At 33.9% G+C, this 14,181-nt stretch overlaps 1 long non-coding RNA gene across 1 annotated transcript in view; it reads left to right on the top strand.

Annotated features, from left to right (window-relative positions):
* The window catches only part of LOC144234764 (uncharacterized), a 377,485-nt gene that overhangs the window by 362,899 nt on the left and 405 nt on the right, over positions 1–14,181 (top strand). The window lies entirely within an intron of this gene.

The raw sequence follows: 14,181 nt of genomic DNA on the forward strand, positions 1-14,181 counted from the left end.
TAACTTCTTCCTTATCCATTCATCTGTCAGTGGACACTTAGACTGTTTCCATATATGGGCTATTTCAAATAACATTTCAATAAACATAGAGGTGCATGTATCTTTTTGAATTAGTGTTTTCATTTTTCTATGGGTAAATATCCAGTAGTAGAATTACTGGGTCTTATGGTATTTTAATTTTTAATTCCTTGAATAACTTCCATACTATTTTCCACAGTGGCTGTACCAATTCACATTCCCACTAACTGTGCATGAAGTCTCCTTTTTTCCATATCTTCACCAACACTTGTTATTCCTTGTCTTTTTGATACTAGCCATTCTGAGTGGTATAAGATATCTCATTGTAGTTTTAATTTTCATTTTCCCGATGATTAGTGATGTTGAGCCTATTTTCATTTGTCTGTTGGTCTCTTTTATATGTTCTTTGGAAAAATGCCTGTTCATGTCTTCTGCCCATTTTTAATTAGATGATGATGATGATTTGGTATTGAGCTGTATAAGTTCTTTATATATTTTGTATATTAATCCTTTATTATATATAATTTACATATATCTTCTCCCATTCAGTAAGCTGCTTTTTTATTTTATTGATGGTGTTCTTTGCTGTGCAAAAGCTTTTTTTTTTTTTTTTTTTTTTTTTTGGTGTAGTCCCAATAGTTTATTTTAGTCTGAGGAGATGTGTCTAGAAAAATGTTACTAGGGCCAACGTCAAAGAAATTCCTGCCTGTGCTTTTCTTCTATGAGTTTCTATGGTCTTAGGTCTCACATTTACAGCTTTAATGTAACTTGAGTTTATTTTTGTGTATGGTGTAAGAAGTGGGCAGGTTTATTTTTGTCCATGTAGTTGTTCATTTTTCCCAACACCATTTATCAAAGAGACTGTGTTTTTTCCATTGCATATTCATGCTTCCTTATCATAGATTAATTGACCGTATAAGCATAAGTTTATTTCTAGGCTCTCTATTTTGTTCCACTGATCTATGTGTCTATTTTTGTGCCAGTACCATACTGTTTTCATTGTTATAGCTTTATAGTATGTCTTGAAATCTGGGAATGTGATACCTCTAGGGTTGTTCCCATTTGTCAAGATCTCTTTAACTATTTGGAGTCTTTTCTGGCTCTATACATATTTCAGTATTATTTGTTCTAGTTCTGTGAAAAATGTTGTTGATATTTGGTAAGGATTGCGTTGGATCTGTAGATCGCTTTGAGTGCAATGGACATTTTGACAATATTGATTCTTCTAATCCATGAGCATGAACTATCTTTCCATTTGTGTGTGTGTTACCTTTAATTTCTTTTGTCAGTGTTCTATAGCTTTTAGAGTATGGGTTTTCACCTCCCTGGTTAAGTTTATTTCCAAAAATTCTATTATCTTTGGTACAATTGTAAGTGGAATTGTTTCCTTAATTTCTCTTTCTGCTACTTTTATTTATTAAGGTATGAGAACACATTTCTGTATATTAATGCTGTATCCTTCAATTTTACTGAATTCATTTATTACTTTTAATAGCTCTCTGGTAGAGTCTTTAGGTTTTCTGTGTGTAGAATCATGTCATCTGCAAATAGTGACAGTTTTATTTCTTCATGACCAATTTGGATGCCTTTTATTTCTTTTTCTGTCTGCTTGCTGTGGCTAGGACTTCCAGTACTATGTTGAATAAAAGTCATGACAGTGGACATCCTTGTCTTGTTCAGATCTTAAAGGAAAAGCTCTCATTACTTCACCATTGAAGATGATGTTAGTTGTGGTTTTGTTATATGTGGCCTTTATTATGTTGATACTATTTTCCCTCTAAACTCACTTCGTTGAGAGATTTTTTTTTTTTAATGAACAGATGTTGAATTTTGACAAAGCTATTTCTGCATCTATTGAGACAATCACATATTTTTTAGTCTTCATTTTGTATCATATTGATTGATTTGTTAATATTTGAACCATTTTTCCATCCCTGGAATAAATTCCAGTTAATCGTGGTGAATGATCCTTTTCATATGTTGTTGTTGAATGTGGTTTGCTAATGTTTTGTTGAAGATTTGGTATCTGTGTTCATCAGGGATATTGGTCTGTAGTTTTCTTTTTGTAATGTCTTTATCTGGTTTCAGTAGCAAGCTAATTCTGACTGCATGATATGTATTTGGAAATATTATTTAAGTGAAAAATTTGCAACTTTAAAAGATTAAATAATTTCCCCATAGTTACCTATCAGGTATTGGCATGAAGCTTTTAACTATGTTGGTCTATCACTCATTCAAAATTCTTACCCTCTAGGCTCCACTGTCTTCTTTTATGGCTCATAATGTTCTCTGTACTCTTTGTTTGATCTCTTTTATTTGCTTTTCTACATGTTTCTGTATTGTCACAATTCTTCTATGGCATGGCATGAAGGGTAGTTTCTTAGACTGAATTCCAAGGTAATTAGAAGCCAGCCATTTGATGATGTGATTTTGTTTAGATATAAAATTGTTCAATCAAAGAATATGTATTATAGAAAATGTTTATACCAATAGTAATCATAATTAATTTACTCATTTTATTTTCAGATCAGTTATTTATATCAAGACAATCAGGTAATTCAGTTAAAAAGGAAATTTGATTCTCACTGAATTCATTAGTTGTACAGTTAGTTAGATTTTAGTTCATTGTATAAAGAATCATAGGGGCACCTGGGTGGCTCAATCAGTTAAGTATCTGACTCTTGATCTCATCAGGTCATGATCTCACGATTCATGGGATTGAGCCAGGAGTCCGGCTCTGCACTGACAGTGCAAAGCCTGCTTGGATTCACTCCCTCCCTCTGTCTCTGTTCCTTCCCCACTCATCATCCCTCCCTCTCTCTCCCAAAATAAATAAACATTAAAAAAAAAGAATCATAAAAATGTTCTTATACATAAAATATAGTTTTATTATATCAGGCAATAGTGATAATATAATCATCAGAGTATAATATATCAGAGTATAATGAACATTATGTGAATTTCACATAAAATTCAATTATGTTTAACCTTTGCTTCTGCTTCTGATTCTCCTTCTCCTCCTCCTCCTTCTTCTTCTCCTCATCTCTGCCATTCATATTTGCTTATATTGCTGAGATATCTCAGTTTGGTTTTGATTTTGAAACCCAAGATAATGGAAATTGCTATTTTATATTTTCTTCATTGAAAATGAAGTGACATATTTATATACATAGGTATATGACAGTTGTTCACACACAAAAAATAAATTTTTACCTGAATAACTTGGTAACTGTGGCCATTTGAAAAGTTCTAAACTTTTTTAAACATGCATGTTAAGTACTTAGTTTTGGATTTAGCATGAATAAAATGTATGTCATTTTTGCTTCAAATTTAAATTACATTAAATGGTAATCTCTTTTTTTAAATGTTATGTTAAACTTGTCATATGAATACCCTTTAAAGTGGAAAAATATGGAAATTATCTAGTAGGTCGATGTTCCACAAAGACATTTGAATTATGATCACCATGTTTAGGCTTAAGATAATTGTAGGAAATTCAGAGAAAAAAAATATATCCAAACTTGTGGATTATGTTATTTATGATTGTCGAATTTGATACATGAGAAAAACTTTTGCTTTAAAAGAAAACAAAACTTGAAGGCTTCTGGGTAAGAAGACAAAGAAGTAAAGCTATGGTAGTTTGCATAGTTTATTAAAAACAACAGACATTGTCTACTTCAATAGAAGCTGAAAATATTTGAAAGTTCAGTGATCACCAGACTCTAGGAATTTCATGATGACTTACTTTGTTCGGCATAATTCTATTCAGGAGTTCCTATTTTAACTTTGCTGTTGATGTTTCATAACAGACAGTGTGTGAAAATCGTCCAGCATTCCTCCTAAGACCATGCATTCTACTTTATTGACTCCAAAACTATCACACAAGACAGTTTCCCAGTAATTGAAATTCCCATGGTCAATGCACAATCTGTTTTATGGATGCTGTTCTTTTCTATTTTCCTGTGTATGGTTCCTTTACCTTATTTTTCTTCACATTCTCTGAGAGATCAAAATGGCCCTTGTTATTGACTCAGTCACACATTATGTAAATGATAATGCCCTCTTGGGCCAAGAGAACTATAGAGCTTTTGTTGTATTTGCTAGTTCAGAGTATTCTTTAGTTTGCTCTTGTTTTATTGGAATTCACATTTATTTGACATATATGGTATGAAATACCTTTATATATATATATGATGAAGATACCTTATATGCTGGATTATTTGAACCTTGATATTTTAATTCATTTTTTAATGTTCTCATATTTTATGATTATGCAAAACTATATATGATAACTGCTTATGTTTCAGTTGTTTTTTGAATTTTTAAAACAATTCATCTGTTTCATTTGTGAAATGATTAAATGGAATATTCCATTAACAAGTTGGAGAAGTTACCATGCAGTTCAATTAGTATTCTGTTATTAGATTTGTTCTACTAAAAATCTTTCTTTGCATTTTATGAAGGCTTTTGATGTCTAATAAGAAAACATTAAAAATATCAACATTTTTCCTTAACACTTTAAAAATTATAAACACTAAACATTTAGTATCAGTTGTCTTGCCTTAATAATAACCGGTATTTTATCTTAACATCACCAATTTAATATTGTCTTTAGATTATTTTCTTGCTGAAACTGATGTTTCTCAGATTCATGTTTTTATCAAAAGTGTTTTACTTTAAATTTTGGTTTAAAATTAAAAGCTGAAATTTAAGAGCATTGTTGACTATAAAATATGATTGTAGTCTATTTCCTAGTAAAAACTAATGAAATCACCCATCTGATAAGCAAACTTTTATAAAAACTGAATTACATTAATTTTAGATACATATGATACTTCTTAAATACTGAGAATCTAGACTTTATTCAATCTTTGTTGTCTTGGAGATATAAAACATTGTCTCTACTCTATGTCCTATTTTTCATTTTTTTTAAACTATTGGTGTTACTCTTTTCTGAATCAGCTTTAATTTATCTTGTCTTCTTTGAAATTAGGCAAATGACTTCTATAAAATATTAAATAAAAGTCTAGAAATTTTGTAAGTTTAATTTGCAGCAACAGTTTGCAATCTAAATTTAGAAGGCAAACAACATCTTCATTCTAAATTGAGAAGACAAAGAACATCTTTATTGGTAAGAGCTCCCAAAACCTTGTTTACTGAGCAAGCAGGCATAGTGTTTATCTAGATGCTGTAGTAATTCACTGTGGGCCCAGAGACTAAATACACTTATTTTTATTTGACAAGCCAAGCACCAAACAGATGGACCATGGTTAAAAGAAAGAGAGACATTTCTGGGTTTATAAATATGAGTTATTACTTTTTTGAATAGGGAATTAATTCCTATTATTAATAGATTCATTAAACTATAAACATTTGGTCTGCATCTATTCCTGGGTTCCGTTAGAAATTCAAAGCCTAATCTAAAGTCTCTTATGCAAATCACTTATTTAGAAAAACCCAGGGACCAAGAGTAGAGGACTGAAAAATATTAGACAGAAAGAGTCAATACAAGAGTGTTGTCAAGCTGGTCCATCAATGTGGCAGCTGGTTCACAATCCATCTGGGATCTTTTAAGGGGCCCTGTAGGCTGAAATTCACATTAGTCCATCTAAAGCCTGGAAGAGAGGGCCAGACTTTATTCATTGACTCCGTCTCCCATTGGCCAGGAGTTCCCTAGTGAGTTATTAAATCTCAACGATGCTTCGTTTGTGCAAGCTCAAATCCCCAGTGTTTCCTACAGGTGTGCAACTCTAAGGTTGCAGAGAAATACTGGGAAAAGTAACTGGTACAGAGGAGGTGAGGTGCTCTGGTATTTTAGTTACTAGAAGCTGTTGGCTAGAGCAGTGTTTGAGGGAAACGATGGCCAAGAAGATGGGGAAGACATTTATTTTGGTCCAGAGATGTCATGGGAATCTGGAGGTACAAAGTTCTCAGTTGATCCATCCAAATGTTCTTACCCTTTTCCTAGAGTCCCACCACTCTCCTCATAGCCCTGGTGGGAGCACAGGCAGAATGCGTTTGCAGCACCTTTGCGGTTACTGGACCTCATATTTAAATCCTGGGCCTGACACTCATTAAAATCCTCTAAAATTCAGGGGATAAGGATGTTTTTACATGCTGTTATAAAGTATTTAGATTCTCACAGAATTTTTTGAATTGATAGTTAGTTAACCTAGACTTGTTTTATTTTATGGTCTCTAACCTCTTGAATGCAAAGCCAATCAACCTGTAATCCTTTTAATTATCAGAATCATATGCCACTGCTGCCATATAAACCAATGCTTCACTTTCCACCTGCATCTCTTCCTGATGGATAGTTGGTAAACATCTTAGGAACTATAATGTTAATGCATATGCTTTACTTTTATTCCCTACGTCTCTTCTGAATCTGCCACCAGGTAATAATGGTTATAATTGTGATGTCCCTGTGTATCAGAGGTGACCACCACATTACTTACCATCAGCAATACGTGGTATTGCTATCTAACTCATGAGTGATCCAGTTCCAGAGTTCCACCATGAGAGTCAGCTGTTTTACCCAGGGGACATATGAAAGAAGATACCCACAGAAGGTTTGAGTGAAAGTAATTTATTTTAGGAAATAATGTCAGGAATAAAGAGTCAATGACTGACTGGAATTAAAAAAAAGAACAGATGATACTCAAATGAGTTGAAAACTTATGTCCATGCCAAATGTGTCCATGGATGTTAATAGAGGCTTATTAACGTTGACAAAACTTGGAAGCAACCAAGATTTTTTCAGTAAGTTAGCAGATAAATTATGGCGCATCTATGCAATGGAATATTACTCAAAACTAAAACAAAATTCATCATCAACACATGAAAAGATGTGGAGGAAACTTACATACATATTGCTAAGTGAAAGAAACCTATGTTTAAAGGCTATATCCTTATAATTCCAACTAAATGACATTCTGGAAAAGGCTAAGTTATGGCAGGGGTAAAAAAGAGCAGTGGTTGCTAGGAGCTATTAGGGAGGGAGTGCAGAGGTGGAGCACAGTGGAGTTTTAGGGCAGTGAGACTATACTATATGTTCTCTAATTATAGATACATGTCATTATACGTTTGTCAAAACCCATATAAAATATGTTACTGAGACTGAAACAGAATACAAACTATGTACTTTGGGTGATTGTGTGACAGTGTAGGCTCTCTCTCTCTCTCTCTCTCTCTTTTTAACCATGGTCCATCCGTTTAGTGCTTGCCTTGTCCCACATTCCCTTGATCCATAAACCTGCAGCCTCTCCTGCTATCAACTGTGGTATATTAAAATATTTGTGTATTTATTAATGGAATATGAATGAATTCTAAACTATTTAGTCTGAGGTACCAAGAATATTCACCACAGGATAAACCAAATTCCATATGAAGATCTAAACATTTTCAACCTATAGTTAAAACAAATGTTTCCTAAAGAAAACAAAGATAATTACAAACTTTTAAGCAGATAATATTTGACAGGAAAGCTTCTAGAAGCATCTTATTTATTCCTCATGAAGGACCTATTTGTGTGGAATCTTTATCTATTTTTATATATGTAGTACAGCAGAGATCTGTGACTGGTGAAGATGAGATTTGCTTCTCTTTAATATCCATCAACTCATGGTGCCTGGGTGGCTCAGTCGGTTAGGCGTCCGACTTCAGCTCAGGTCATGGTCTCACAGATTGTAAGTTCGAGCCCCGCATCAGGCTCTGTGCTGACAGCTAGCTCAGAGCCTGGATCCTGCTTCAGAGTCTGTTTCCCTCTCTCTCTGACCCTCCCCTGCTCATGCTGTCTCTATCTCTGTCCCAAAAATAAATGAAACATTAAAAAAATATCCACCAACTCATCTAAGATGCTCAAGGTGTAGTTACTCAGAGATTGATTCATTAAGCAGTTCAAAGACATCATCAAGAATTCAGATACACTTATTATTTCTCTCTTTTTACTCGACAATTTCCCTTCAAAATATAGTGAGAATAGCTTAATTCCAGTTATTTTTCCATTAAAATATTAAGCAGAATAATAAATCTGATGATTTTTTTTCCTTTAAAAATTGAAAAAAAAACACCCAAACCCACCGATTTCCTATGTACCCCACTAGCAGATCTCCAGTTCAGTGGCAGGAGGTGCATCTCATATGTGAATCTAAATTAAGCTCAGGAGAGGGTGTGTTTTTACATACCGTTAACAACAACTTAAAGAATATGTCATTGGCTTTTGAACTGAGTATTAGGTCAAAGCCAGAAGGCCTCTGAGCAAATCATAAATTGAAGGAGGTCGAACTTTAATCAGAGTAAATGCAGAAGTTTAAAGACACTTGAAGACATTTTCAGCAAGGCATTAACAAAGAGGGAGGAGGGGAACCTTTGTGGCTCAGTCTGTTAAGCATCCGACTTTGGCTCAGGTCATAATCTCATTATTCATGAGTTAGACTCCATGTTGGGCTCTGTGCTGACAGCCTGCTTCGGATTCAGGGTCTCCTTCCCCACTCATGCTCTCTCTCTCTTTTTCTCTCTCAAAAATAAATAAGCATTAAAAAAACTTTAAAGTTTAAAAACAAAAAAGAAAGAGTGAGGAAATTATTTTTGGAAGTTATAGAAAGGAGATCCATATTATAGTGTCAGAAAATGCAGCTAAATTGTCACCTATGCTAACATGAAAAATAGTAAAACATGCCTAATGACCCGATGCTCTAAGGACATTCTAGATAGAATGTTGAGGCTACCACCTAGAGACAGTTTATCACAAAACGAGTAAGGAGAGAGGTATACTAAGGAATGAGTTATTCTGCATTGGAGTGAACTTGGAGGAAGTGTAAAGGGCTCAGAATAATCTTTTCAGCTAACAAAGAGTTCTGACAGTAAGCAAGAACCCTAATGCAAAAAATAAAAACCAGTGTGGGATTGTAAAATCCTTTGTTCAAAAAGATTTAAACAAATAACTCAAGCATTTTCAAATAGACCAAAGTCCTCCAGTGAACCCCAAGGTGTGCCTTCAAGATCCTTTCTCTTACACAGTGGGGATTACAAGAAATTGAAAAGCATTGTCCTATATCAGCTTTACCCAGAGCCTGAATTAGGGAAGTATCTGTTTCAGATTTTTGGTTATTGCATTATTCTGATTGAATACATGCTAATACCATTCATTAAAAACCCCACACATTTTAAATACCTTTTTTCCTGGTGGAAGTTACCTACAGTTATAACTATAAGTGATGAAAAATACACAAAATGAAAAGAGGCCTTTCTTTGGATTCCCAAACGTTTATGTCAGGAAGCATAGTACAAAATCAACTCAGTTGCAAACTTGGTTGTCTTATGAAAACTACTAAGTAGACTCAAAAGTGCAGATTCTAGATGCCAATATTCAAGATGAAAATTGCCAAAGAAAAGGACTGAGCCCTAATTAAGAGACCAGCAACATATGTCCTGCTGGATTTCAGAGGTGCTGTGAACATTAACTACTGTTGCTTCCCTTTTATCACTTTTTGAATGAGAATGTCCATAGTGGTTGCCCCATCCGTGTGACATTATTCAGTGTTTTGGAGTGGGAATGGGGTGGCAGGGGAGACACATAATTTTTCTATTTAGCTCCTAGATATCCTAAATATGACAGATGTAGCAAGACTTACACCAGAGGAATGTATGCTCATCTGAGCTTGTAAATGATGTCTTCCAGACTTCCTATTGTGATTCTATAACAGGATGAAGCTTTTAGGGACCTGGGGGAAAGATGCATGTGTACTGTATGTGAGAATGTGAGTTATTGTGGCTAGAGAGTGAATGGTTAAAAATCATACTTTCAAAAAAATTAGTGCAACAGTATACCTATTACCCCAAGGTCTCCTGCAATGTGACTTTACCATTGCCCCATTAATTGGGATACCCCCCATTTGTATCTGGGTTGGCCTACTACTCACTTGAAACCAACAGAAAGTGATAGAAGTGAAGGCAAATGTTTTTGAGGCTATGTCATAAAAGGTAGTGTGACTTCTGCTTGGTTCACTAGGCCTCTTACTTCAGAACCCTGAACTGGCAAGGCAGAAGGTCCACTTAACTGAAGCCACCGTATAGTGAGAAAACCCAAATTAGCTGAGAACACATGCAGAGGTCCTGAGAATATGAGAATATACAAAGACAGGTGACCAACCATCTCTCATAGCTGCAAAATTCTAATCTTGATAATCTTTTATTCAATGTTACTCAGAGTAATTTCACTTTTTTCATCAAACCCTGACTAATCCAAGCCATAATTCAACTTCTCATGGAACTTCAAAAAATCCAGATATATAATGTAAAATTTTCTTCATAGATGAAAGCAATTTTTCATTCATTTGTTTAGGAATATTTATTGAGAATCTACTATGTACCTACTCTGTGCTGGAGATAAATTATCTGCCTTCATGGAGGCTACAGTCTGTTTCAGGACACTGGCAATAAATAAATATGACATATAAGTCCAGACAATGATAAGAGCAATGAAGAACATAAATTAGATGAAGAAAATAGACAGGTAAGGGGTGATATTTTAGATAGTGATGTAGAAGCCTTTTCTGTGGTATCAACTGAAAAAAGTAAAGGATACAATTATTTAAGTATGCAGGTAGGAGCTTTCCAGAAGAAGTTTAAAAAATGTATAACCCTGTTCATACTTAGAATGTAAGGATTAACAAAGAGACAAGTATAACTTCAACATCTTAAAATGAGAATAAAGGTAAGAGATGTAATACCAGCTATGCAGATCATAGTAAGCCATGTAGATGCATACATTTTCTTTAAAATCTAAGATAGCCCATTGAGGTGTTTTTTAGGGCATTAAGATGAACTGATACTGTTTCAAGCAGGAATTGTTGAAAAAAAGTAGGAACAAGGGGCTAGAGAGCAAATAGATTATTTACTACTATCCCAGGAAAGTGTTGAGAGTGGCTTGGACCAGAGGTGTAGTCACAGAGGTAGTGAGAAATGGTAACAATCTGTATTTATTGTATCCTTATAGCTTGGATATGGAGGGGAAGCCAAAAATCAGTAGTCAAGATGAACTCTAAGAATTTATGCCCCATAAGTAACAGAAAGGGGACATTTTTAGGGAAAAAAAAGAATTACTGGGTGATGAAAGTGGAGATGAGAACTTGATAATGGGGTGGTTTTACACGAGAGAGAAATTAAGAGTTTAATTTTGAATATGTTATCCTTGAGATGTCTACCATGCCTCCATACAAAGACATCAAGGAAGCTGTTGGATATTCATGCTTGGTTTTCTAGCATTTCTGAAATAATTTTGGGTTGAAGATTGAAAAAAATAGATTGCTCTATTTATAAGTATAATTTAAATCCACTGTTGTATTACGGCTTCCCTAGGTAATGACAGTAGACATAGTGAAAGGAGGAGAAGAGTTTCCAGTACTGAGCTCTGTAGTACACAATGGTTTGAAGTAGGAAAAAGGAAGGATATTCATCAAAGAAGCATGAAAAGAGAAGCATGCTATGTAAAAAAATAAGTATCAGGAAATTGTGATTTCCCAGAATCTAGATGACTATGTTTCAAGAAGGAAGTTGAGATCAATTGCATTAGGCATTGCTTGGAAATCAACAAAGATAAAGACCATTTGTCATGATAAAGTAAATTATAACCATAACCTCAATATGAGCATTTTCTGTAGAGACACCAATGCATATGACTTTTTAAAGTAGATTCAAGGAATAATAAGTGAAGTGGACTTAGTAATATAGGTATATCCTTCTGTGTTTCTGTACTGTAATGAAAGAGATTTTTTATTTTTTGAAAAATAAGAGATTTTGCATAAGCTTTTTAGTTCGATGAAAATGCTCTCATAGAAATGAACATTAATTAAAATAGAAGAAGGGAATAATTTCCAGAACAGTGTCTTTGAGTAGAAATGCATTGTATCTAAGAGAGAGGACAGAGTGTGTGTCGTATCTGGACATAGTTTTAGAAGGAAATGAAAATCCTCTTCTGTGCTGTGTGTGTGTGTGTGTGTGTGTGTGTGTGTGTGTGTGTAAACTAAAAGATAATCAGGATAGAGTAAAAAGTAGAGAAAGAATTAAGGAGGAACAGGGGATGTGGAATACATATTTAGGATATTGAATAATGAATTCCCACAGGAAATATAATAGAAGGTTAGGTAGCAGAGATGCTTCCTATTTAAAATTTGTAGTTAAAAATTTAGAGGGAATCCAGTCAACATGGCTGTGTTAATCTTCAGCTTTGAGAAATGTGTCTGATACATCAGTGAAGTAGGTATGAAGTAAAATTGAATGTAAATAGGGTAAATTATTTTACCCAATTATTTGATGGATCATGAACTTAGGTATACTACGGAATCATGAGAATGGCAGGTTTATGAAGAACGGAAATGAAAAATGTGTCAGTCTTACGGGATCAGAGAACTTGGTAGAGTTCAAGAGTTTTAGCAATGAGGATACTTAAATAAATTAATTCTGTGGAATACAACACTTGATATTGGGATTTGGTATTGGTATAATTATTGGTTAGGAAAAGATGTGACACAAATATTTCAGTAGTGGATTGCTGAGGGAAAGTGTAGGATAAGATTTTTAAAGGTGAATAACCTGAGACATCTACCTAAAAGCAAAGGCATCCTTATTTATACATTTTAAATTATCATGTCTATGTTTATCAACTACTCTAAGATTAATAAACAGCAGAAGAGATGAACACTAATATAATATCTATACTTTATTACATTTTAAAGCAAATACTGGGATAAAAAGAAGTATAAAATCCCTTTTAAAGTATTTTTTTATTCTTTTTTAAATTTTTATTTATTTCTAGGAGAGAGAGAGAGACAGCGTGAGCAGGGGAGGGTCAGAGAGAGAGGGAGTCACAGACTGAAACAGGCTCCAGGCTCTGAGCTGGCAGTCAGCACAGAGCCCGACGCGGGGCTCGAACCCACGAACTGCGAGATCATGACCTAAGCGAAAGTCGGACCCTTAACCGACTAAGCCACCCAGGCACCCCAGTATTTTTTTTTTTATTCTTTTGGGAAGAGAAAAGATAAAGATTCAGGAGACATCCTTAAAGGGGAGGAAGAAGAGGAAATTGGTGATTTAGCATTTTTATTATCTGTTCATAATGACCATCTTTTCTGGTTGCCTAATACATTTTATTTTGGTATTTATTTATAAGTTACCACTTCCAGTAAGTTAGACACAATTCCAGAATATCTACTCTTCAGATAGCATTACTAATAAAAAGTAAAAGCTTATTTGAAATAGTAGGCATATACATCTGATCATATACACTCTTCTAGACATTTCATTAGAATGGGCCAAAAATGTCAGTTAATATATAGCTTGTCATTTTTGATATAGTTGAGGGTCTAAATCCATTAATTTCTAATTTTTTATTTTATTATTGACAACTGTCATTGACAAGGGAAAAACATTAGTGTTTACAAAATTTTGATTATAGGTACACAATTTTGTCTTAGAAGTAAGGACTTCTAATTTAGCTTTCAGAATATTGACTTTTAAATGTTGTATTCAGGGGCTCTTGGTAGCTCAGATGTTTAAGGGTCCAACTCTTGATTTCAGCTCAGATCATGATCTCACAGTCATGGGATTGAGCCCAGTGTCAGGCTCTGTACTGACAGCATGGAACCTGCTTGGGATTCTCTCTCTCTCTCTCTCTCTCTCTCTTTCTCTCTGTCTCTGATTCTCTCTCTCTCTGTCCTTCTATGACTCATGCCTCCTAGCTCCTTCTCTTATTCTCTCAAAATAAATAAACTTTAAATAAATAAATAAATGTGTTTAATGAAGTTAATAGTATGCGATGTGTGTATATATAATATAGATTAATATATTAATTAAAAATCACATGGAATATTTTGAACAAAGATGACAAAATGTAAAATGTATAAACCAAAGAAAAATCATACTGTATCTATAATATAGTTTCTATTTTCAATACCAATGAATATAAAATGACTGTCGCCGTATAGGAAATAATTGAAACTATTTAATGATTGTTATATTTTATTTACCAAATGATTATATGACAAAGACAAGGTAAAATTTATTTTAAAAAACCATTACTCAGACACTACTATAAAAAAAAGAATTGTCTCAATTGCCTGTTCTTTTTTTATTTTTTATTTTTTTCATCTGAGTTATATGGCT

The sequence above is a fragment of the Crocuta crocuta genome, unplaced genomic scaffold (assembly GCF_008692635.1).
Source record: "Crocuta crocuta isolate KB4526 unplaced genomic scaffold, BGI_CrCroc_1.0 scaffold709, whole genome shotgun sequence".
NCBI classification, from domain to species: Eukaryota; Metazoa; Chordata; class Mammalia; order Carnivora; family Hyaenidae; genus Crocuta; species Crocuta crocuta.